Below are 26,218 nucleotides of genomic sequence, written 5' to 3' on the forward strand. Positions count from 1 at the left end.
AATTTTGCGCAAGTTATGTACGTAGGTTTCTTTAAAATATTTTCGAAACATATTTAAATTATTTAAGTGATATTAAATTACTCTCAAACGATGGTTTGGTGCGATGTTTTGATGGAATTGGAACGGAAACCTTTGAAGCTTAATATTTGCGTACGTTCAATCGTCACTGTGGTAAACTTCAAGGCAAATTCTCGGACAACATTCTTTTAACGCATCGTGTTTGTTTCAAACATCCCAACAAGTGCTATATTTCAGTTTATTATGGGTTCTCAACAAGGGGAAAGTATGCCTTCGTTAATCCTTGGTGAGAATATCAACCACTTGAGGATGAGAGGGGAATCGCCAAATCAACCAAAAAAACCCTTTCCAACGTCGCCCCCCCACCGCGATCAATCCGTTCCGATAGGACCAATCGTGTTGCATGAAAGTGCACTAATTATAAACTTTTATTAGCCATTGTTTCGCTAATTACGCTTCGCACAAACCGGCCGATGCAAAGGGGCGTCGGACCTTCTTCAGTTTGTCCCACTCGTGTGTCCGTGTGCGTCCAGAGTTTGGAGATGGCCGGAAAACCCGCGCATCGATGACCGTTTCCCACACTCACCTAACCTTCGACTGCCACCCGACTGTCGCGCAATCTCGCGTAACCATCTTTACCTTATACGTCGTCCGCGAGCGGGTCCGCGGATAGGACAATTTTATTTAATTAATTGCTTATAGATTGGCTCGGGGTTGCGCTCTGGGTTGCGCTTCGCTTGCCTTGGGGATGCTTTCTCCCCCATTCGGTGCATTTAGTTCATCTTAGGCCCCATCGCCCCCGTCCTTCTCGCGGTCCCCGAACGCATCATTCTGGTTTATCGTGTCGTTCCTTCGGTCGGTTTTGTTCGGTTAGTTTCACATTCAAATTTCCACCCATCTCCCTCATGGGAGGTGGGAGGAAAGAGACCGAAATAAAAACGGGGAACTTGTCGGCAGAAGAACGTCTCAAGACCGTGGCGGTTTCCACGCCACTACGTGCACTATTTTCCGTGCAACCCCTTGGGGACGAATTTGTTCGGTCGTCAAACACCGGCGTTCCGTTGCCTTCGCCCGCTGTTGCGCTTACATGCACAGTTATGTGTGCGTCCATAAATAGTCAGGTCGGCGCAATTCTGAGCGACATAAAACTGTTGACCAATTATCGATCACATGATTTCCGTTGTTTTATTCCGTTCTCAGCCGATGCTGGAGGAAATGTTTCGTTCTCCGAGCGGTTGTTGTGCCCACGTCTTTCGTCTTCCGCCGGCGGATCACCTCGACCGCCTGTGTAATCCTTTTCGTGGCCCTTGAGCTCCACGATTCCGAATCGAACATTCCAATGCGCCAAGAACGATTCCGGCTTTGATTAGGGGGCCTATGAAAAAGGGCTTATAATTGGATAGTCATCATCAGCAGCAGCATCATCATCAGCAGCCTCTTCCTCATCGGCATCAGTCGATCGTGGTTTGTACGGCGGCGCCTGGCGTCACACACACACACACACACACTCGAACATCTCCCTCCGTTGAGAAAACGGGAAAGAATGGCGGGAAGAGATCGTGTCGTACCCGTGCGCCCAACGAAGAAGCTGCACCGCACTCGCGCAAGTGGCGCTGTTCTTATCGCGGAAAATTCATCAGCATCGGAAGAATTCTCCCACCTCTAATTACACTTTCCTCGCGTCGCTTACTGCTGGCTGCACGTCTCGCATGGCCCTCACCCATTCCACCCTCATACAGCATCGGTATGCAAAACCCATTTCGAAACCCTTTACGTAGGAGATTCATGTTTCTTCGGCTCTCTCTCCAGCATGTTTTCATTTCTAATTTTTCCACCTTTTTTCCCTGGGTTGGAGTGGAGAACCGCGCCGTGCTGGTTGCGCGGGTCGTAGCCTCATTTGGTTAAGATCTCTTACCGATCGTAGAACGCGGCAGTCCGGGGTTCCGGGGATGCGGAAAAAAAACACGGAGAAGGCCACCAAGGCGAAACACGAACCACCCGAAAACCACCCGCGCCCTTTCGTTCCAGCGTTTCGTGTTCGCGGAAGATATGCTTCCGATAGGACGACGGTGCGAACGTAGCCCGTGGGCCTGGCTGCCGGGCCCTACCGGGCTTTCCGTTTCGATTCCAGAAAACCGCGCACTGGAAGTGTGAGTCTTCGCGCGAACGGATTCCCGAAAGCGACAGATCGGGGCCGCTAGATCGCTATCCGCTTAATCATAGACATTCGAGAGGCTGGCCTATTTCTTTTTTCAACTTCATCGCCCCCTCTTCCCTGTGGTGGAGGAGGAGAACTCGTACCCGAGACCAACCTGGCAGGCGCCTTTAGGGAGTGCGGCTTGGGGGGGGAGTGCGCAACACCGGGAGTGGATAATATTGCAGGTTTCAATTGTCCGAAAAATACCGAAATTAAATGGACCACCGAAAAACGATCCACCCAAGGGATGGGGGAAATCATCTTTTTCTGAGTGTTGCGAAGGCGAATGGGAATCGTTTTCCCCGCATCGAGGATGGGAAAAGCACGCACACAAACCTCCTTACCTCCCAGTACCGAAAGGTAGAGATCTGATGGCCGAAAGCCATAACGGTAGCCGCACTACGCCGGATCGTAAGACGACGCCGAACCCGATCCGTAAGTGGAGCAACCGATCCGGTAAGCTATTGGACGCTTCAGCCAACCCTTTCCGCGGATCATCGGTATCACGCATTAGCAAAGTACAGCGTTTGCTCATCACCGGGTCATCGAAGGTCCCGGCGCGACATGGCGTCGTGCAGACGACGACGACACCACGTATGGAAGCGTTAACTGTGCCTCGGCACTGCAACAGTGTCGCGAAAGTGGCCAAAGTTGGGAGCTGCATGTTCGCGAGAGGGAACTGCATGTACCACGAAAACCCACGCTAGTGAGTTCTCTTCCCCTGGGGGAAAAAAAGCACGAAGAAGGTGAGAGGTTCCCGGGGCGCAGAATTCCACGGCGAACAGTGGGATGTTTCGGTGGACAATCGGTTACAAAGTAACGCCAGAATGGAAATGTGTCCCACGACGAATGGGTTTTCTCTCCCTTCTAATTAAAGCGCACCCCAAAGCGACGAGATGAAAAATTCACCTGCCACCCCGGCCGAAGAAGAGTGATCGTCGGACCATCCCTCAACGGTGGATTTATCTTTCCCCACCGCCACCACCGCTCCGTTGATGATGATTAATGCCCTCCCAATGTCGGTGAAGGTCGGTAGAGTGGGCTCGTATCGTATCGCTTCGACGGTATCATTTTCCGCTAATCTCGATCGACGTCAATAGCGCCTGGTGACAGGTGACAGAAGCGAGCGGGACGAAAACTCTAACTGGGCGGTCATCTGCCGCCCGCCACCCCATTATCCTGCCGATCGTTGAACTATATTAGCTTTCCTTCGTGCGGATAACGTTGTTGTACCGACGGAATGATTTACGGACCCTCGTCGTCGATGCTGGCGATGCTCCCGTACCTATTCCTGAGCTGAGTAGTTCATCAGCAACATGACAGGGGGCGGCGTCCTGAGCCTGAGCCGTGGGCTTTCCCTTCTTGGCTTAGTTTAAAGAAAAACCACCCTCACTTTCTCTGACTCGCGAACGATCGCACACGATCACGCTCCATGCGTCGTCCTGTTTCGAAGCTGGTGCGCAGGTGCACGACATCACACGCCGGAGGCCGATCCTCTTTTCCAGGTCACACGCACCCCCACACACACACACACACACACTTCAAAGGTGACCGATATTTTGCAAGCAATTGAAAGAGAAACTTCCGAAGTCCCCGAATCCGTGGCGTGGAAGAGCTTGACGCGTGTGACCTGCGGTGTCAGAGTTGGGCGCCCCTGCGAGGGATGCTACTGCCGATCGGTATCGATGCCGCGTTCGCCATTAAGCTGATCAAACATAATCGTAAAATAATGTTCCCGCGCTCAACAGCCAACCCCACCTGCACAAAAGCGTTAACCCCGCTTCCAACGTCGGACGATGGTGGACGATAAAAATTGGCTCTCTTCTGCGGTCTTTCCAAGGATAATACACTTTCGAGGCACGAGCGTGGAGGCTTCATCCATGCAAAAACAAAAAGGAAAACGGTCGAGACCCCGGTCTAAATCATCGATCACGATTTTCCTCTCTCTCTTCTTCCTGCCGCTTGGGGTTTTTCCCTGCTCTTTTCCACAGCTTCGGGTTTTAGCTTTTTGCAAACACCGAAACGAATCCCGACGTGACCTCTTCCGACCGGGCCATCCGGATGGTACTTGCGCGCCCCGCGGCCGGTCCATCGGAGCCACCGGGCCATCCGAGTGAGGTGCCCCCGAGAAAGCGATCGTAGCCGTCAAACTCGATTCCACACGAGGATCAACCCCCGCGAGACGACCTCTGCCGAGACGATCCGGGCATGTCCGGGAATTTAGGCTAAATCTTCTCCACACCTGGTACGGTCTGTGCGATCGAGGTTTTCTTCACAAATCCATTCCCCACATATCCTCCTCCTCTTCCTCTTCCTCCTCCACAGGTGGAAGCCCCATTAGGAAGGAGGGCCCGCCTGGCGGTGAAGATGTTCCCTTCCCGATGGAATGCGAGCTAATAACAGAGTGTGGCCCGACGTAAAACAGATCGCACGTCGATGTTGGTTGTATTTTGTGATAATTGCTAAAAATGGAGCACTGCGAAAAGTGAAGCAATACCTTCAGCCCACAGCCGACCAATGGCTCGATGGAATTCGCTGCTCGAAAAGGCTGGCGTAGAAAATGCCTTACGCTAGGTGGAAAGCACCTACTTCGAGTTTCTTTGCAAAACTTCCACCAGTTTGCTATTAAATATCTTTCAGGTATTTGCCGAGCAGCAGTAATTGGTTAATGTGTAGCAACATGCTAAAACGGTCCATTTTTGCTGTTTGAGATATTTTCCAATCTCTGTACACGGTTTAAACCGGATGTTTGTAGTTTGCCAATTACCGAACAAGGAACCATTCCGAAACACAAGTAAATGGTAATTAAATGATTTTTGGGCCTTTTTTCTACATAACGCAAATAAAATCATTGTACATTTCGTCAACTAGTCATATTCCACATAGAAAACGGTTTGCAGTAAGGTCAATTACCTATTGTAAACTATTTGTAGCTATTCTTACCATTTAGATTACCTTTAGAAAGGTTTAAAAACATTCTTTTGAATTACAAAATTGCCTGTAAATTTTTGTTTAGAATAATAAACAATTCTGCCAGAACAAGAATTATTCCAAGAAAAGTTGCAGGCTTAAGTAACCAAAAAATATATTTTTGGGATATGCTATTCTCATAAAAGATGCAGGCTTAAGTAACCAAAAAATATATTTTTGGAAGTCAGAGTTTGTTTTTTTACTTTAGAGAAAATATACCAATTTGTTAAACTCGCTGCAAATATTTTAATATTTGAGTAAAAAGCGGAATTACTTTTCTTAAAATACGGTCAAACATGGCCACATGGAGTGAATTCTGTTCAATATGTATTTAATATTGGAAGAGCAACAGATCTTTACTTCAATGTTTAATTTATTCTTAACCAAATATTGATTGCCATACTGAAATAAGTATTTAGAGTTCTGATGTGTGCGAATCTATAATTTGCTTTTATACTTGGAATATACAAAGACTTGTGTAATTGCTAATACGCCTCATATAAAAGGACTTTCAGGTTTCAGAAGGGCAAACTCCAACAGGTAAAAAGCTATACAATTTTGGGCAAAATCGGGATTTTAAAAACTCGTCGATCGCATCGATAAATGAATTCGAGCAAAATGTATTTTACATATAACACATTGCTCTACATTAACAAGACGCTCTCACTTATGGGTTATGAACAAATTAATAAACAAAACAATATTGAACAAGAGAGAACGGACAAGTGTTATATTAATTAAAATATGTTGCATCTAATTCAACCTGTTACTGTGTCAAATGTGTTTTTTACGAAATGAAAAATGTCTGAATAATGGTTATTTAACCAAAAATCAAAAAGTGTGGCTAGGTATAATATAGTGTTGGTCGGTATTTTATCAGTAGCAAGCATCCATTACTCGAAATCCATATGCCTTGTCCTAATTCAAACACTCCCTCTCCATTCGCTTACCTTAAAGGTGCGATGATCTTTGTGGAGCTAGTGGATGTAAAACCGGAGCAAGCATAACTACATAACCGGAAGCCTACCGAAGTGGCACTCGCATGGACCGAACGATGATGATGAATGAATGTCTAATTGATGTTGTGTAACTCATGTTTTTTTTCCCCTCCCCGCATCTAACACAACCCCACTCCCGGCGCAGACAATCTGGAACGCAACCGCATCCGCTCGTTTCGGTAACAATGTGTGCTTATGCTAATAATAATCCCTAGCCGAGCCCAAGACTTAGGGCAACGGAATAGTGGGGGGGAAGCTCTAATGCGAGCCCCCCGGCGCAGAGGCGTTGCTCGATATGCCATTAATGTTCCAATTCACACGCGATTACGAGGGTGGAAAGCGGGGGAGTGCAATGCCCCCTCTGGCGCCGATGGCGTTATTTAGTCCGTGTTTGTTCACCCGCCTGGTTGACTGGTACAGTATGTTTCAATTAGTTGGCAGCTTTGCTCCAGTTCGGAAAGAAAGGGAGCCTCTCCTGCGGGAAAAGTTATGAAGGTCAATCGGAGCTTCCAGTGTTCCATCCGCGGAGCAACTGACACTCGCCATCATCGGGGGAGGGGAAGAGAGAGGTACCGTTGAAAGGGCGGAACCGCTCGGCAAAGGGCGTTGCTAGGAGGCCCAGTTTTTTTTTAACCCCAACTCTCCGCATTGTGATGGCGCAACAATGAGCGCAAAAATTGAATTGAAAACCGTCGCCTCGATGAATCAACTTTGACCCCAAAGTGTAAGTGTGCGGTTGCTGGGCGCTCACGCACGATCTGTCCGCATTCTTGGCGGGCCACAACTCCACCTGGAGGTGGAAAAACTCCTGAACTCCAGAAAGTAGTACGAGGCGAGTTTGCGAATAGGAAAGCCAACGTTTAATGTCCATTTCCAGTACGACTGCTTTTTTCCGCCTGCGATCCCCGACAACTTTCATTCGGAAGAAGGTTTTGATGTATCGATTGACTTTTCCCAGCCATGTCCGTGGGGAGAACGCACCACTCACCCCAACCCCCAACCCCCCTCGGCACCCCTGTGCTGCGTGCGTGCGAACGGAAAACGGAAAGCGAACTTGTGGTTGTTTGCGGTTGTTTTGTTGGACGGATCCGACGAAAAACTACAACCGTTGCGCTGTCGCTGTCGCGTCGTTTCCGAATGTGGCCACATTCCAATCGAGCGTGTTATCTTCATCCGAGCATCTTCGGTCCGAGCGTGTGTCTCCCATCGATCGGTTGAGGATACCGAACCGTCCGCTCCTACCGAGCATCATCCATCAGCATTTTCCCCCTTCAAGCGGGGGGATACGTACCTTGACCGCGAATTCGTATCCCTCCCTCGCACTGGGTGCCTTCCAGCTCCCCCTCCCTCCCTCCATCTCCTTACACCACCGGCGACCGTCCGCGCATAATCAATTGCTCATATTCCTCCACTCGACGGACGATTATTCCATGAGAAATGTCGCCATTTCCCGGTGACAGACCACCGCCGCGGGCACCGATACCACCTGCCTCCGGTAAATGCCCTTGCCCGCAGCTACCGGCCGAAGAAGAGTTTCCTTTTTTTTGCCTTCCTCCCACCCATCGCACAGGTTCATCTTCGCCAGAGGAGTGTTTTTTTGTTTGTTCCTTGTTTCTCGTTTCTTGTTGTGCTGTTTTTAGTTTCATCTTCATTTCCTTTCGTTGCCACCGAAATGCAAACCTGACCCGCCGGGAAAACCGGGGCAGCAAGGGGGGGGGAATATGCAGCCCCGGTTGACAGGTGACTTTATGTTAATTTTGACCTCCTCTCGGCCGTCCTGCGGCCGATTGTGTGCGCAAGCGAGTATTCGAAAACGGGATGCCCATAGTCCCTTTTCGGCAATGAATGAGGCGAAACGCGCGGGAAAGAAAACCCAACGGGGGGGGGAGAAAAACATGCCACGGGGAGCCCGCGAGTGCCTCGACAATAGTTGAGTGCATATTAATTCGGGCAAAACCAAGCGAGGGTCACTAACAACTGGGGGTGGCGCGGGAGGCAAAAGTAGCGAAAAATCATGCCAATACCAAATGCGCAACGATAATATAATGAGCAGGAATGGTTCGCGAAGCAAGGTGCAGCCCTGGAGGACGAATGGGAGCGATGGCAAAAAACAGTCAATTGATTCACCTAGTTGTTCTGACATTTTATGTGTCTGGTCCCGCGTCCCGCGAGTTCCGATTGCCATTTTCGTACGCGCAGATTTGCGCCGTGGAAAGCAGACGGACGGTCTTTGCTTCCCCGCGGGCGATCGAGGCTGTCGCGGATGACGAATACTTGGATGGCGTGGTGATGATGGCCAACCGGAAGGGCTTGCACAGGGGGTACCCGGTGGCGAATGGTAAGCGTATGCTGTGGCGCTCAGTAGGACAAATGCCTGCCCGGTGGACGGGTGAATAAATATTCAATTTGATTTTATTGACTTACTTTCGACCTGGTGGCCGATTTTGCCTAAGGGTCCGAACTCAGGGTGCATCTGGTTGGTGCAGTTTTCCATCCCCCCGGGCCGATGGCGCTCGCCACGGCACATCAGTTGACGTTTGCCGATCGGTGAGTTGCAGTTTTGTGACCAATATGGGTAATCGGTAAAATCATTGTCGATCATCAAGATCATCTCCCGCATTCCGGCGAAGTCGGCTTTTTCCTTCGGCCGGAGAGAGCCAATTGAGTCCGAGAAACGGCCGTGGCGTCGTCTCTGTGAAGGTCTGTGTGTCCGTCGGAAGTGAGTTGGTACTTTTTTGGCCCGCTTTAGTTCTTCGTCTGCTTCGTGCGCTACCGCTTCGGCCGGCTTTGGGGATGCGAGTGCGAATCGTTAGCGAGGATGCATAAGCAATCTGGCAAGCACTTTCGTCGTCGTCGGCGTCGATCAACGGGCTGGAGCTTGGGACAGTCGCCGCCCGACCGGGTGGCCGCCCCTCCGGAGAAGTGGGAGCAATTGGGTGCGCATAAAAAGCAACAAAAAAAACGATCTCTGAATAGCTCAACCTTTCCCGATCGCTTCGATTTCCCTTCGCCCGGAGCGCTGAATTGGAGCAATCGGGCCGGGAATGAGTGGCGCTGCCGGAATCGGGTGACTTGGTCTTGGAATGTACTTGTGGCGCGCAACACTTCTTGCGGGATGGCGACCGAAATGGGTCAGTGGACGATATGCACCATTGCTGTACCACACGGTACCGGCATTGTCATTCGAAATGAAAAGCACTCGTCGCTCGGGGGAATTTTCCCAACGTGCGTGCGGTCATGCGGGAAGGTTGTGTGGAAACATAAGATAGATTGCAGGTGTGGGGGTGGAATATGGATCTTATTCTTGTAAAAATTGATTATTCCACATTTATAATTTCGATTTAAAGCGGGATCCGTTTACTTTGGACAAAATTGAAAATTGTTACCAATAAGTTAAACTTTAGAATCGTTTATAATTAAAAAGAGATACAAGTTATCATTAAAAGACGATGATAGAATTGTGTTTGTTTTAGTTTCAAACGGTCAAATTGTACTTCGAATTTTGAGTGTAAGACATCTTGAGTTTGCAGTGTTTTTACTTTTTGTCTAGGCTAAACAATGAAAACATATTTGCAATACTTTTTTTTATTATCAAATTGGAAAAACTTACTTCTTACTATTATTACACATTGGTTTTTATGTACAACTATAAATGATAAAATTTCAATTAATTTAACAGTAAAAGAAGTAAGTATCCAAACAGTAATTTACTTCACATTATTCTGTTTACTTGAACGTTTTGTTTGAACTTTCTACAACAAATTTTATCGCAACAAAACAAAACGTAAACTGTGCAATAATGCACGATCTTGCTTAAATAAGTTTAAGTCACATCTACCTTTACTTAAAACCCTTTACAAACTCTATCCCATCAAGTTATTGTTTTGTTTTCCAAAATGAGCGTGAAATAATTCAACCAGCGATGACAGAGCGAGCTAAATGGGGGCTCGTTATCGCACAGCTAATGTGGTCATCGTCACGATTTGGTCTAGCCCAAAAGAAAGGACTTGAAACGCAGAACCCGCCCTCTAGATGGTCTATAAAAACAGTAGTGCACGAGAGTCAGCACGTGACGAGCTTGACGTCGGATGAAGAGAAAATCTAATAAAGCCCGCTCGTCAACAAATTTCCCTTGCGGATATGGCCGTAGGTAAGCGCAAGCATGGTGGCACAGAAACTCCGCTAATAAACTAACCGCGGGATTGTGTCTCAGTGCCAATCGAAAGCCCGAAAGGACGCGCAAAGAGTTTCAGCGCAAGCCGAGCCAATTAGCCAACAAATGTCGCCCATTCGGGTGAAGTTCCTCGTGCACAGGAAGTGCGGTGTACAATGCGTCCTCCGCAGTGGGCGGTGACACTGAGGAAGAGTACCTTCCTTGTGACAAAGTTTAAAATAAAAACGTTTCCCCCCATTCCGACGGTAGAAGTAGGTTGACCGAACGGAGTCTATCCAACGGGAGCCAAGTTTCGCCGAGTTCATGCCCAGACTCCGATCCGATGCCAATGCCGCGCATCGCACACACGGGACATCCCTCAGCTCTGATGACTTAATGCCAGCGGACTGACATTCAAGCTCGACCGATGGATGGCTGTCAGCGCTCGGGAGGTCTTCTAAAGGGGAAGTCCTCGTATATGTCCTCGTCTCTCTGGAACGAAGCGCGGTGAAACTTGTTTCCTTATAGAGCGTTGTGTTAAACAAGCGATCGATTGATGATCGTCTACCGCGCGTTCCGGCGAGGAAGAGTTCCTTCGTGTACACCATCGATTAGTACGGACAGCGTGTGTCCCTGTCTGGGGGTGATCATTTCGGAACTCCCACGCCATCCAAGTACAAGTCGCCAAAGAATTATTGTATGCTTTTCAAATTCATTTACCTCCGCGCGTTAAGCTAGTTGAATGCCAAAAGGGTACGTCAGTGTGTGTTATCGTGGGGTTGGGTGTTTTCATCCCACCATGGAATGTGAAGACATTTCGCCTGGCATAGAAGCCGTACACCACCATCGATCAAAACAAATCTCAAGCGGGAGTAGCCTACTTCAATCACCTACTTCGTCGGGTTGCAATTCAAACGCCCAAAGCCTAACCCAAACCTCTCCATTTTATCCCGATGGGAGGGAGAGGAGAAAACACCAGCTCCAGGAGGATGGAAAAGCGGATCAACTAGGAAATGTCGCAAAATGTCCTCCGCTGGCAGGTGCTCCAATTCAATAGAATTGATCGCGCTTGATGTTTCGATACCATTTTCCTTTCCCCTTCCGATTCGCGAACTCTGGTTTCGATCCCTTCCTGTTCTGCCTGCCAGGATCGCGGTTAGAGTGAAGGTGAAAATGGTGAAAAACTGACTCGTTCCGCATCGGTGCGGTGCGGGCACGGACAATCTCGCTTTGTCACATTCGCATCTGAGCGCACGGTTTATGTTTATTAAAATGAAAAACTATTTTAATGAGCTTCCACACGCTCCCTTGCACACACCCGGTTTCTCGCTGCTCAAGTCGGTGGTACGATTCGGGAACCTTACACCAAGAGGGAGGGGTTAATAGAAACAAACACACACGTTACAGTGAGGCGGGAAAAACAACGTTCTCGGTGGAATTGGCAGATGGCGAAAGGTATCGGCATGTTTGAATCGCGCCCACCTTCCGCCGGCCAAATGGGTTCGGAAGCCACCAGTGGTTTGCAGAGATGACAGCTTTGATCCCGGTGTCAGCCGGTGGCAGGTTGTCATGCACCGGGCCTTGGAGCATGCGAGCCCAAAACAACGCCGACGGCTTCGCGTGTGGCACTGGCAACTTTGTTGCCGAAGTGTTCCCACTTGGGTGACTTTCTTGACCAAATGCTTGCGCGGAGAAGGAGGAGGAAGCAGCACCGGCGGAAGTGACAGGCCGTTGAATAATCGCCAAACGAAAAATACTCGACCGGCAAACGCTTTTCTATTCTTTCATTTACTGCCTGCTGCGGTGCATCGGGACTTTGTATGACTAACATTAGGTTGACAAAAAGATTGGCGGAATTAATGATAAAATAAAACTTTGGTTTACACTGCATTACTATTTATCAAAACATTATAATCAAACAAAAACTTCAATCATTCCCTTTTATTTTGGTAGCAGGAGAAAGCGCATATTTTGTAAGTCACATTTAAGATTAACTTAAAAACATTAGTATATCTAAAAGTCTAATGATTGTTTTATAGTTTCAAAATCAAAAGTGTAAGTGCACAAACATCTCTAGTACAGTATAAAACCACTATTCAACTTTTGTTTCCCTGCCATAATGAAAACTAACGAATTTTAATGAATTTCTCTCCACTCGACATTTATCTTTAAGCGCTTCGATGCCGAACTTCGATATTTTTAAATGCATGCACGTTTAGCTTCCCATTAATTATAAGTTTCAATGATAGCCCTCACATACCAGCCAAAACATAGCTAACCAGAAAGAAAAGGTTTTTTGTTATGGATAAGACGGGTTGTTTGTATGATTCGATCGCCAACGAACAGGAAAACAATATTGACAACAACAATAAATGTTGATAGTAAAAGAAATCTAAAATGTCATGAAGTCCATGGGCATCTTTTATTGGAAATTTTCAGCATAAAAGCATCAGAAATTTTCAGCATTTTAATTTAATGAATATTGTATGTCTACGATTGGCTTATTGTGTACAAATTCGTGGACGTTGTGATACAGTTGTGTTTGTTTAATTTTTTTTTTATTTAATATTTTATTAATTTCTTATTTTTGTATTTCCGTAAAAGGTATTTGGTTGTTCGTATCGACAAGAAAACAATGACCTTTTCGACAAGTACAACATTAAATAAGTAAATACTTTATGAATACTAGAAAATATGTAAATTATAAGGAAGTTTATAACCTTGTTCTTACACACAATTGTTCTTATCATATGTTCTAGTTATGTCCAAAGATGTTTAAGATGAAAATGTAACTTACCTGCTACTACTTTTTGAACCAATCTGTAAAATGAATAGAAGTGATCTGAATCATCATTTAACTTGTTAACGAGCTTGTATATCATATTCAGCATTTTTCTTTTCTGTTACATTTTGTTGGTTGCTAGTTCAATATAGAGCAAAACTGTTTGTGCGAAAATGGAACACATTTGCATTTCTAATTTTACCTGAGGATGTTCCAGTAATCCTTCAACAACTTTTCGTCCAACCCATTCAAAGACCTTCGCTGGCATTGCAACGGTTGTATAGAAAATAAAATGTGACATATAATTATTTTCAATGCAAATTTTGCCCATCTCTTCCCCGAATCAAGAACACTTTCCTTCCCTCCCGCGATCCATTACCGCTGCTAAATCTTCTATACCTCTACGATGTTACAATATCTGCTTACCACCACCTCCATGACCTCTACCGTTCCCAAAGATGCGGCATACGTTTCTCCGTCTTCGGACGCGGAAATCGATTGCTACTGGCATGGCCCTTGCCATTCTTGGTGTTTTGGGATTGCGACCGCCGGACGCACGCACGGTACACGGCGGACTTATGTAAAGTTTATTTGCTCCTCTCCTTTTATGCACCACCGGCCGAACTCCATCGCAATCGATCGCCGGTGCCTTAGGTTCGCGCTGGTCAAACCCAATCGATCGCTCTAATGGAAGATTGTTGTTCGATTTGCTCCGATTCCACTCCGAAATCGGCTGTGTACGTGCGTTTATCCTGCACTCACTTGCTACACACACTCACACACACACACACACACACACGTATCGCAATTAAGTGAGATGCAATAAAAATTCAAATTACCACAAAAGGATCCGTTCTGGTCGGCGGCGGGCAATCTTCCGGTGTTGTTTTCTGCATCCCTTGGCTTGCGGATTGAACAAAGTGTCGATAAGTTAAAAGCCTTCAACGGTTTTATCACCGTACGCGGGGGCGAGACCGTACCTTTGGTCAGCTCCACTGTTGGATTCCAGACCGATATCTCGACGCTACTGGATGCAGCCTCCCTATCCATGCCGTGGGTGGTGGTTGCATCCTTTCGTTTCCCGAAGGAGAACTTAATATTCCCTAAGCTTCCCCCCGTATATGTGTAGCTCCAGAGTGTTTCCTTTTCCAGCAGCCGAAGCAGCTAATGGCTTAAGCCGATTTCCACGCAGGGAAGCTGATTTCGGTTACGGTCATTTTCCACCATTTGTCATTCGATGCCCCGATCAGGGAACACCAATTTAAAGATAATTCCCGTGTGCGCTACCGGGCATGATACTGCTGGCGTACTTTACCATCTTCGAAGGCAACCATTAAGCTTTCCATTAACATATGTTACCTCGGGGCGATTAGTGTTGGCCCTAGGGCATGCTAATGCGAGCAGCGTCATGAAGACTGTGTGAAAAAGGTAATCGATTGTCGGTGAAATGTGTTTTGCACGATAAAAAGAATTTATTATTCTATCACCGATAGCCACATTTACGTTTTTCTTCTACACGTGTGGCCCACTAGTCATACTCGATGTTGAGTAGTAACTTTTTTGAATTGCTTATTTTATTTCGATCGGTTGGCATCAAGTGTTGATTGAATTTCTCGTAGAACATAAATTGTATATTTTCATGCAGTTCAACATTTTTTCATTTGTTTCTCTGGACTTTTAGAAGGTTATGTCTCTGTAAAGTTGTTGGTTGATCACAAGATTGTTGTTTTTTGAACAATCAACTTAAAACATTAAAAAGTTTCAAGATAAACTAAAGGCGTGGACACACAATCTTGCAAAAGATGTACATGTAATATTCAATGGATACACAACAGTGGAGTCAGTCGCTTATATAAAAAAGAAATATGAGGTACAAATTCTTCATCCACGTAGGAACCTTTCGCCGTAGATTATTGTTTCAAATTAAAAAAAGATACTTAAGCTCAAATTAATGTTGTAACCATTTTGGGTAAACAAACAATTTGAATTAGTATGGAAAACCAAAACATTAGTATGGAAACACAGTTAAAAGCTAAAAACAAACTTAGATTTAGCTTTATAATGGGTATTATGGCAGTTATCAATGTTTTACCATACACGTTACGTATTTAAACATTATTTAAATTGGAAAATTGGAATCTGTAAGGTTAAGCTGAGGCACGAAGCCATTTATTGTGTTTAAACGGATGAGATAAAATAATATAAATAAATATTTTTCATCCTGCCACAAATCATTCTACCATATCAAATTGTTAACCCCAAGGTTCACCCTTAGTCCTGAAGGGTTTACGCTTGCTTATTGTTTTCACCCGTAGATGCATTACCCTGCAACCCGGGCACCCGAGTGCATCAGGTCGGTGTTTGCGGTGCAATTTATTTTTATGATATGTTTGTATGCAAAAGAGGCGAACGCACCGTGGCATTTCGGACGGTTCCGATCCGATGGTGGATTACGGTGGGAAACAAACCGACGTGCGTTCCCTGTACCAAGCGTCCAGATCATTCCGGATGGGTTTTTGATTTTAATTGAAGCATCCACCTTGCGGATCGTAATGTCCGTCGGAAAGGGAAGCCTAATGCAGCGAGACTTGGACATGTAAATGCCCACCACAATGGTCGATTTTGATGAAGCTCATCAGCGGTGAACCTGCGGGATGCAAACTGCAACCCCGCCAAGCCGACCCCGGTGTACCACCGTTGTACGTCCAGCTGTCCGAGACTGTGCGGTGCAAGATGAGGCTCTCGACCCGAAGGTACCGTTGGTTCCGTTCCGATCCTTGGCAAACCTTCCTGGGCCGGAAAACCTCCCACTCTGCACCACCATACAGCACGTCCGCCGGCAGGAAAATAAAAAAGAACGAACAGAAACTCCACCTCCTACAAGGTGCGGTCCTTCGGAAACTCTTTGCCACGAGCGCCATCGTTTGTGCCGGTGCCACAAAAGCGTGCGCGCTTCCGCGCCGCGAGTTAAATGAGTTGGCGGATGGTGAATTAATAATGCAAAATGCGCCACCGCGCATAAACCTCACCGGGGAAGACGCTGCCGTCGTGCGCTGACGAGACAGGCGTGAACGAGTGGTCGGATTTGGCCGTCATAAAGCCTGCGCACCGGAGAGATCATGAACCCAGGTTCCGCCCCATACACTAGAGGTACAGGAACGTGTGCGTGTGTGTCTAGAGCAAAGTGACGGATGGAAATGATGGCGTGCCCTCAACTGCTCACTCCCTCGGGTTGGCAGCAGCAGGGACGTGATTAGAAATGGCAAACGGCACGCACGAGTATCCTCAAAAGCCGCTGAACCGTTCTTCCGGAAGCATTCGGCGGCTTTTACCTTTCACGCAGATTAGGGTTACCTCCGGCCAACGGGCAGCGGGTACGAGCATTTTCCGATTTTATTAATTCCTAGCAGATCAGATCGCTTTCAAGCATCATTTCTCAGCGGCGTTCGCTAGGCTTTGGCTTCCTATGGCCCGCGGCTGCGTTGGATAGCGTATACTAATGGCCCAGAGTAAACAACAGAACATTCTGTCCAGAGTGGGACAAGCGAAGAAGAACGACGACCCGTTCGATCCTGATCCTCATCATGTTCCGCCCGTTGTACGTCATCAATTACCGAGCATCCTGGACAAGCTGCAACAACCGCGGACAGACATTCCTGCCTAGGATTTCCACCAGGCAAGGATCGGAATGGAAAATAAAAAAACAATCGAGTCTGTGGTAGCGCCAACTTGTTCGTGCGATCAATTTATGATGGTGAAGTAATTTTTCAATTACACCTTAACCTATCTGGTCGTTGTTGCGCCGATGTTCCTGGGCGTTCTGCGTGCGTTCTGATGTTATAACCTTTTTTTCCCCTGCTGCTACAAACCAGTCGAGAGTGTTCTAAAGCGTTTTTTTCTGTATCTTAAGCCCTTACCCTCGGAGCCCTTTTTGCTTCAGGAGGCCGATCTTTATGATTGCATTTTAAATAATGCGTACGCCTCGTGCGCCCGGGGAAAGCCCCATTGGCAATAAAATAATTCACCATTAACGCCCTCCCTCCACTCTTCGTGTGCGTGCGATGACGCGACTAACTGCGATCGCTTGTGACCTCCGAGATATGCCGTCCGTTGGGGAAGTTCCACCAAAATTTATTGGACGCACAACATAGAACACAAAACGACCAGACGCACCTTAAGGGTTACGATACTTCCAACAAGTTGATCTGAGGGGGAAACGAAGGGTAAAAATTACCTCCCTTTCGATGGTACGATCAAGAATGCGACCTCGTCTGTCGAAGGACCACTCAGGACGTTGAGTAACAGGCGAACGCGAGGAACCGTCAGAAAGACAGATTGGCAAACGGGATAGAACACTGTTGTATGAAATACACGATGTCTAATATATTGTCATACAAATTAATATATCAATACATATTGTCCTATCTTTTTCGTGAACATACTACAAACCACCCGTTATAGAATGTCGGACGTTGGCCTTACCGTTTTTGGATAAAAGCAGGTGGTACATTTGGCAATTTTTTAATATACTCTCCTTTTTAATACTGATATCCGGAATATCCTCGGACCTAGGACTAGATTTTAAACAGGATGTGACTGCCGCAAGACAAGTAGATTTCATCAGAAAAAACCAAAGCTCTGCCAGCGTATGACGAAAGTAGGAGAGCTATTTTTTCAAGCTTTTTTAAATGACAGATTGTAAAATTCTGTCAAATCCAACGTTCCAGCTTAGCTTCCCAGATCTTGTTAAAGAACATTGTATGAGGACTTCTTAAAAACTTAAAAACATGATGATCTTGAACATCGTGGGCTAGTTTGTTCCCTGGCGATTTTAATGAATCCTTTTGGACAAACTGAACGCTTTGGGACTAACTGAACATAAATCTGTTTTGGTCATCAAACCTGCCGCAACTTCTAGTGGTTTGATACAAAAATTACGTTAGTTACGATTACTTCTCACTTTCTTTAAATACTACAACCTAGTTGGGTTTCTATTAAGATTTTTTTTTATCTCAACTTGGTTATTGTTTTTAACTTTAGAAAAATACGTAGAAAGTATATGAACTGTAGCGTTTCCACTATTCCACAGCTCGAGGGAAAAAGTGTGTGGGAATAACTTTGATACCGTAAATATTTTGTTTTAATTAATTTATTATACACACCACCCTTCTCCAAATGTCCCTTTAACAATTAGTATTATCATTCCTCAGGGAGAAGTGATGGCAATGGCTCCAATGTTAAAGCTTAATCTCGTTGGTTCGTGGCAAGAATCAAGAACTTCGAGATTTTTTTTTCCAGTCCGATGGTACAGAAATAAATATAGATAAGCGAAATGAAAAGAAAAACACCCATTCGAGACGCTTAGTCTTAAAATAAAACGCTTCAAACGTGAGTGCGTAATTAATTGTGCGCAATAAATTGTTCTCAATTAAATTTCGCCCTCAGCGACATTCCTCGGCATTGGTGCTCTTCCAGTGGCTGTGTGCGTGAAAGCCACAGGAAGCAGCCCATTCTTCCGTGCCGATCGACGGCCTGCGATAAAGTTCAACGCTAATTAGCGACTATAAGCTGAACGAACGATCGTCATCCCTCCCCGGGAAGGAGGCCCCACAAGGGAAGGTGTTTGCTTGATGCAATTATGTCACGTAAATGTCACAGAACGACGAAGGAATCCCGGGCGCGCGCAATGGTTCGTTCTACGGATCGGATTTTATTTTTCGTTTTAGATTTGCGCCAGGCAGCTTGAGGCAGGTTGGTTGCTTCTCACTATAATTAGTGTCAATAAAGGTTCAATCGACTAACAACCCGTTCGTTGACAGGCGCGCGAACGAAGTCCGAGCGGTTGATCCGCGCCGAGATCTTGTAGAGCACAATCTCAACGGACTGGCCCCGTCCGCGGGGGCATTTGTTACCGGTTGTTCCGCCGCGTTGGGGACTCCTCGCGGGTGCAAGTGTTTGCCATTTAATTAGAGCATTTCATCCGCAGGGAGCGTTCACACCCGGCCCGCCCGGTGGGATGGGCGAACAGTTGTTGAACAGGTCCTGTTGACACCTCGGAAAACGGATGCGGCCGTCCTTAGGCCATCAGATCGGTCCCGGGAGAGGATGATCGCAATGGGATAATTGGTGGATGATCCATCGTGGTTTTTTGTTGTCCGCCGGTCGAGCTCTAACCGAAAACAAAGACCAACCCTCTCCCGGTGGCGACCGTTGGAACATTGTTCCGTAATTATTATTACGAAATTGTTATTATTAACCGTAATCATCGCAAACATTCGATGAGTTTCCTGTGTCCCCTGCCTTGGCGCTCTTCCGTCCAGCCGAGCATGTGAACACATAATGGGCGCATCATCGCGCCAGCATAATGATGGTTCGTTTGGGAGACCAAGGGTTTCTCCCCAGCGCAGCCCATTAGCGTACAGAACAAGAGCATTCATAAGCAAATGCGCCGACATGGCTGGCGCTTCGGACGGCGAAGAGAACGGCTTTCTATTCCTTACCCTAATGATGTTGCCTCCTTCGAATGGCCAGCGGAAGGTTGAATATCGTAGGCACACCAAGCTGGTACGGTTCTAGTTAGAACATTTATTGCAACCCTCGCGCACACGCGCATCTCCCGGTCGCCATTTGTCTTGCTTTACTTCATTTTTTATCATCATCCACCCTCTTCACTCCTTAGCGATGCTCGCTCGATCGGTTGCAGCTCTCAATGCAACAGCATTTGCACCGACTGCAATCAGCATGATGATGCAACCGGTACACGCAAAGGCAGGGGAGGGAGGTGAGTGGAAGGATTAAATGAGCGTCTCGCTATCAATAAAAGCTATTTGAGGATGGTTTATGCTACTGTCGATCATAATTTGCATTAGCCGGGTGCACCGGTGCATGTTGCGTTGTTACGCAAACTGGCCGTTGCGCGTGCGTTCGTTGTTCTAAGGGTAAGAAAAAAACGCAGTAGAAAGCATTACTCCGGTCGAAAAGCCGGCACTTCTCTTTGAGGCGACATGTTGGGATGGCCAGCAGATCAAAATGGTATACACACGCACACCCAGGCATGTGAACGAACGAAGTATGATAATTATTATGGTCGTATTTATTGGTATGGTTATTGCTATATTTATATGCACATTTGACCATGTTGTACGCCGTCTTGTGTGTCGTCGGTTCGGGGCCACCATCGTGGTATCCATAGTTGGTTGGGGAAACCAAAAAAAAGGGAAGCTCCAAATTTATATTGACGGTAAATTTGGATTTTGGTTGTTTTATTGAAAGCATGAGAGAATTTCTTTTAAATATGATGTAAAGAAAACCTTGTTCAACCGAACTCAAAAGAAAAAACTTCGGCTGATGGTTTGTTTTTCAAATTTGCATTTACAGAATGCAGCGTGCGTGATTTATTCAATTTTTAATACAATCAAACGGTATAGACAAAGCGAACCAGAATAAACTCAGGGAGATCAATCACGAACATACAAGAACAAGAGCAGCATTTCGACAAACTCATAAGCAAAAATATGGCGTTCGCATCTAGACAAACATTAGTAGACAAAAAAGCGAGGTTCGCGATACTAAAATAGTGAAATCCGTGGAAATTCTGTTTTGGAAGCAGCATCATGCTGGGAGAACATGACTGAAGAAGATCCTCAGCTTACCTGTGGACATCAAGAAAGGAAGATCAACAAACACTATGGTATCATTTTATCAATCTAATTGTGATAAAAGCTTTCTAAATATACATGATAATGTTAAAAGTAATAAGAAAATTGTTAAATTTTTTGTTATAATTATGCACCCTGTTGCAGTGTTAAACGAATTTGAGAGAAGATTAGACATAGTAAAATACTGACATAAGAAAGCAACAACAAAATAGTTTACTGCAATATCAGTGCTTTTTCTACCGTTTGAAATCTACATATGCTAAATTTACTCAATTCCTACCAACGATTAACGAAACGTTAATCGCATTTATTTTTGCACACAAAACGCATTTATTTTTGAAAATGTTACTAAACTCTTACTATAAATAACTTTGCTAATCTATTTCATCCCATATATTTTCCTGTTCAACTGTGTATCACATTGATCGTTTGCTACGCCTTCGCACCGCATAATCTACCAGTGTAATTTTTCTCTTAATGGATCATGATATGTAATTTCTTGAAATAATAATGATATGTAATTTCTTGAAATATCAACATCGATCGTAAATCGACTATCTTTGAATGAATCATAATGTTAATATCGATTTAATATTCCAAACATCCCATTTAAGTGGCTCGCCATCTCACGGAGGATGTAGGGTCGTGTAGTAAAGGTGTCAGATCATAAAATTGTCGCTGGGAGGCAAGTGATAGTAACGGATGCATTTCACATAACGTTAACTTCTTCTCAATTTTCGTCTAAGCCGCAATCAACTGCTAACGAAAGTCAACTCTGTTCTGGCAAGATGATTTAAACGGAGAGAAACTTTCCAGAGTAGCTGCAAGCTGCTTAAATTTATTTGTTACTTGAGGGGAATGGCCGTAAAAATCGCCCATCCCGTTAAATCGCTAAGTGTGGTGGCGGAATATTCGAAAACGATCGTTTAACCTGAAGCGACAATTACAAGCGCCGTCTCGCACTCGCCGTGCTTTAAAAAAATAAGTAAACCTCGTACAAGCAAGGGTGTTAATGGTAGCTTCTAGCAAATTTTATTTCATCTAACGAAGCTTCACCACTCACTGCTCAAGGGCATTTGACGGGTGTCAATCCGGCTTGACATGAAGCAGTAGCTGAAACTCACACCTCCAGGAAATCCACCCACTAGTCACTGCTTGGTTGTATTGTAATAATTTTTGACTATAAAGCTTCAACTTCATTCGATAGGATTTTTGGTTTGCATAATATAAGAAACTATAGTAATAATATACTTCTGAAATCGTTAGCACTTATCTAGCGTTGTTTCAAGCAGGCACTGATTTATTTAACCCTGATTTTTTATCTTTACCTTTGCTTATAAATTCAAATGATTGCCGATCTGTACTTTTTATGATTTTCGATTCCACATTTGCCTATTTTATTTTTATCCTTGGACATTGACCTCGCGGAGCTCGAGGCGGATTTTATAAAATAGAAAAAAGTGTTGTTAGTGCAATTTTACTACACTCTTGTTTTGCAAGTTATTGGTCGTTGGAAATAGTGTCACGATTTTCCACCCTCACCTTTACCACCGGGAACGCTGAACATCGTTAATTCACAATATCGCCGTCGTAAAACGATCTCATCGATTGTCGTAAAAAAAAAAGTTAGCGGTACAGGATGATGGAAACAAATCACACTCACAACCCGGAAATCAGTTTTCCACTCGTAGAAGCACGTCGAGACCTCCGTAGTAGCTTGGTGGCGGCGGGACGTCTTCATTCGGTTGTTAAAAATTTACACCAACCCCCCTCACCACCCTCGTTCGATCGCGGGCAATAAAAAGAAAGTGATCGCGACCCGGTCGGCTTGGGATTGTGCTTGAGGCAAAAAAAAATCCGGACCAATATCTGCGAATGCGCCCAAGATGCAGCTCACTGGAGGCATCCAATGGCGACACAAAAGGCTTGTGGAAGAAAATATAAAATGAAATCAAGAAGCGAACGCGCGTCCTCGAGACCTCCTACCCCGAACCACTAAATCCGACCGGTGGGGCAACACTAGCACGGGGCGGGAAAATGTGCAATCCGGAGAAGTCGGGGAAGCCGGGGAAAATAAAACAGCACATGCACAAAAAGTTGGCCATCAAGTTTTCGGAACGGTAAAATCCACTTTTACAATTCATAAAACAACTTCCCTGGCTGCGGATCTCCCTTTCCTTGCGGGAGCCTTTTAGCAAAAACCTCTGGCTGCCATCACCTACGCGTCGGGTATGCCTAGAAAAAGGGTGGTACAGGGGCGGGGGGGGGGGGGGGGGGGGTGGGAGAATGGAAAGGGCACTGGCCATGAGCGGTCGGTGCATGTTCGGGCGCGCACTTTAATGTTCGCGTGTGCGCCAATCATGCGTTGCGACGGCGATGCAGCACTTCGGCTGGCGGCTGGTTTGCCTGCTTTTCCAAGGCCAACGGGGTGAGGAAAAGGCAACGGTTCTTTTATTTTCTCGGCCCACAAGGACAGTTCCGTCTGGGCAGGATCCCACGGTGGAGTCGCTTTCGATGACAGTTCCGGTGTGATAATTCCTGTGTTTTTATTTGCGTGCGCCACATTTTAAGGTTTTTCCTATTTATAGCCGCTTGCGCAAACGGTGAAAATAGCACCGGTGCGTTCGTGCGCTAAGGTTGTCCCATTTTCCAAACCGCCAGGAATTCGTGCCGGCAAGTGTGGGTGCCTCGCCAGCGACTCGAGGCAAACGCGAGCTGAACCGGACTGGAAGGTGTTCCGGATTCCGCGGGGACAGGAAGTATTTTCCCCGGGGAGGAAAAGAAGCAGCCGCGATCGGTCGACGTCGAGTCGTGATTCTTCCCCTCTCCTTTCGCCCAATCGATAGAGATCTTTTACGGCTCCGGCATCCGTTGCACGGGGGCAGCGGTGTGCCATTGGCGAGCAGGGGACCGCGAACGCCGCCTAACGATCGGAGCAAATGATTTTACTGGTTGATGATAAAAGTTGGCCTCGATTGGCCCCGCCGAACGTCGCTGTCCCGTGCCGATGCACTTATCTGCATTCCCCGGCTCCCAGAGCAGTCGTCAGGTGCTGCCGACTACTGGAGGGCTATATAGAGGGCCACACTTGGCACCCTGCGCTCGGGATGGTGATACTACTTCTCTGCTGCTCAAAACACGCATACATAATTAGGGATGCGTTAGATGAACAGATTTCTCGGGGTGTCAGGACGGTAAACGGATGCCAGTGGATGCGTGAATTTATTGCTCGATGTGTTGACGATAATGTTTTCCAATGTAATGAAGTTGGCACGATAGATAGATTGTTTGGTTTTAGGTTGGCTTGGGGCTGCCTTAGAGTGCATGCTATAAGGATCGCATTTTTCCTTTACTTGTATTTAATGCAGTAAAGTCCCAAGACATAGTACTTTTCCTCTTACAAGAATTATTTTCGATAGGGAGTTCAAATAAATTTGTAATATCTACCAAAATAAAATTATCGCACGACTGATGAGCTTTGTACGAAAATACATAAACCCTTATATTGAGCATATTTCTTGGTTTTGATGAAAAATTTGTTCTTTTGAAAATCAACCTAAAATTTTTTAGGAATGAATTAAAAGTAAGCACTGCAACAATTGTAGATAAAATACAAATACTGATTGTGCAAAAGTACTAATTCTCCATTTGTTCAAGTTTTTTTTGATCACCTTTTGATGTATTTACTATTCTTCTAATTTGTAATAAAGCGTTTATTACCAATTTTGATTATCTATGTTTAGTAGTAACAGGAATATTTTTAGAAATATACGATAGTTTTTCAACAAACAATCTTTTTCTCTCGTTTTGTTTTACATTATAGAAATGTTTCAAATTCAGTGCTACAAACACGAAAAGTTGAATTTTGCATGATCGGACCGCATTTATCGGTTTTACTGCGACGTCGGCTTACATACAATACTGAAAAACAAATATTTAATTTTTGCCACTACTTTATTTAACTATGGTAAAGAACCAAGTTCGTTATCTACTTGTTCAGGCTTGCTGCGATGCTGCTAACGGTTAATTTGTCTTCCCATTTTTCAAAGTAAACAAATTAAATAAGTAGCTACGGCGTTTATTTCCAACCTTTAAAGGCTTACGGAAAACTTAAAGGTGCGATATTTTTCAGTCAAATTCGGACATTTTTCATTTTAATTACTCCCATTATATGGCACACGTGCGCCTTCGATGCAACCGCACGGTCTATGCATAATCGATTTGCATCGTGGGCCAAACAGAAGGGGTTGGCTCGAGGAAAACCGTTTGCCAAGAAAGGACGCCCACAAAAGGAAAAAGTGGCGGCTGATAATGAAATGCTTGCCGACTCTGTAGGGGTTGAAATCTGGAATCGAGGGCATCTCCCCACGTACACACGTACGCACAAACCCCCCTTGGCTTCGTGTCGGGTGGTACAGGAAAGTGTTGTTAAAATTTATGACATCACACAAGCATTCTGCACAACAACCGCCACCCGAAGGACAGGGTTGGGGGATGGGACAGGGTTGGGTAGGAAAACATATGCTCTACAAAAATCGTCTACAACTACCCCTTGCCGTACCTTCCGTACCGCTAGCCGCGCTAACACCGGCCGCGTGTATGATGCATCGGTGCATCGGTGCAGTAATTATGCATTGCGCAAGTGGGACACAAGTTGGAACGGAACGGGACCCCCTTACGCCCGGGCCAGACCAGTGGGTGCCAGTGGGTGAGAAAACGTGCCAGCGTCATTCGCTACTGTCGTTTTCCCCCTTCAAGTGGAAGGATCGGAGGGATTACCACCGGAATGCAATCTGGTTCGTGTCATCTTGCGCAGGCTGGAGCTTACGCATGGAGCATGTTTCACCGCTATCAGGTGTCGCTTCCGATCACACCTAGCCCGGTGCAGGCAATCCATCCGATGCGAGTTCCTTACCTAGAGGATAGAGGTTTGGAAGGTGGTGAAGCTCTAGTCCACGCACAACTTACTCGATGGAATGCAATCTATGCTGAACAAGGCAACGATTATTTGTTACCGCATGGTTACGATAATGTTTTTAATCAACGTTATTTTATTGCAATACTGTTTATGCATATTATTGAAAAAAATGCTGGGCATACATTTTTCAATCACATGTTTATTATATACGAGGATGACTTAGAAACAACTTCGTCAAAATAAACGCATGGGGAAAAATGAGCTCATCATAAAATCGAAGACAGTAAATAATGTAACGCGCAGCACGTGTTCAAATCAGCGTTACGCAATCCAGCTCTAACTCCTTTCCTCATTATCATTGCATACAACGTATAATCCCGACTTGGTCGGTTAAACCACATAAAAAAGCAGCAATTACAATAAAAATCTTTTATGGGCAGTTAGATGTCCAACTTCGAATGATAACGCAACGCAATGGCAAACGCTACAGGCAAGAGCATCGGCTGCACACGTTGGGACTTTTT

General features: G+C 45.8%; 1 protein-coding gene across 2 annotated transcripts in view; it reads left to right on the plus strand.

The window, feature by feature from the left end:
• LOC131271758 (autophagy-related protein 16-1) overlaps positions 1-26,218 on the plus strand; it is a 270,155-nt gene that overhangs the window by 241,821 nt on the left and 2,116 nt on the right. The gene's annotated exons all lie outside the window — the stretch shown is intronic.

Source organism: Anopheles coustani, chromosome 3, assembly GCF_943734705.1.
Source record: "Anopheles coustani chromosome 3, idAnoCousDA_361_x.2, whole genome shotgun sequence".
Classification (NCBI taxonomy): domain Eukaryota; kingdom Metazoa; phylum Arthropoda; class Insecta; order Diptera; family Culicidae; genus Anopheles; species Anopheles coustani.